This window comes from Aplysia californica, unplaced genomic scaffold, assembly GCF_000002075.1.
Source record: "Aplysia californica isolate F4 #8 unplaced genomic scaffold, AplCal3.0 scaffold01610, whole genome shotgun sequence".
Classification (NCBI taxonomy): domain Eukaryota; kingdom Metazoa; phylum Mollusca; class Gastropoda; order Aplysiida; family Aplysiidae; genus Aplysia; species Aplysia californica.
The window spans coordinates 28,437-29,520 of NW_004798880.1; positions in this window are offsets into that span (position 1 = coordinate 28,437).

Consider the following 1,084-nt stretch of genomic DNA (forward strand, 5'->3'; position numbering starts at 1 on the left):
TAGAGAGAGAGAGAGAGAGAGAGAGAGAGAGAGAGAGAGAGAAAGAGCATAGCACCAGTTTGTTACCTTAAAAGTACAACATTCTATCTGACATTTTTGGCCGTTTTGAGTTACTCTGGCCATGATGTTAGAAACCAATGTTCTATCTCCTCTATCAAAATTGTAAGATTATTCGGAGTCTTTATCAATATATTCAAAGAAATGCATTCATAAAAGCTTGACGTATTGCGAAACTCAATTTGTTTTACGTCAAATTTCTCAGAAATGGGTTCTGAGCAGATAGAACTAGGTAATTCTAAAGAAGCGTTGTGGCGTCGGTGGCATAGTGGTTACGCTACCGGATTTGCAATCGTGAGATTACGGGTTCGGGGGTTCGAGCCTCAGCTCGGTCCGACGATGTGTCTTGGGAAAGGCACTTTACACGAATTTCCCTCTTGGCTCGGTCCTCTCGGAGACGGACGTTAAACTCGGAGGCCCCGCCTCTTAAATAACCTAATAGTGTTGATAGGGGCGTTAAACCAATACAATTTCACACTTTTTTAAGGTAGCGTAGTGTCAGCCAATCCTCTATACGTCACAAAAGAAAAACAACAGTCACATCAGGGCTGGGGATTTATTATAAAAGACAGTATATCCTGTTTTGGACGAAATTGAGATATTGATTCTTCTTGATAGTTTCTAACACGGCGCTTATTTCTGCTGCAATCTGGTATCTATACCTGAAGAAATAAGGTTGATGACGTGTTTTAAAGAAAATATTATTATTCAAAGCTACTGTCTGTAGAGCGGCAAAGATGATGATACTGTCCTGAACATTTCACGAAATTGGATATACTGTCATCTAAAAAAAGACTCCAGGGTGGTGGCGTTACAAGAACCGTTGTTTTCACGCAGTTTCTAAAAGCAGAGCTAATAATGAGCCAATCAGATTCAGCCTCGTTCGTCACATGGGTCTTGTGTGTTTTGAGCAAATATTTGGATGCCATACACGGGAGGCACTGTCCCATCAGACCTGTGGTGCTATACAGGGTGCCCAGTACGGCTGGGATCGGCCGACTCGGTCTCTCCATCTCTCTTGCCCCCC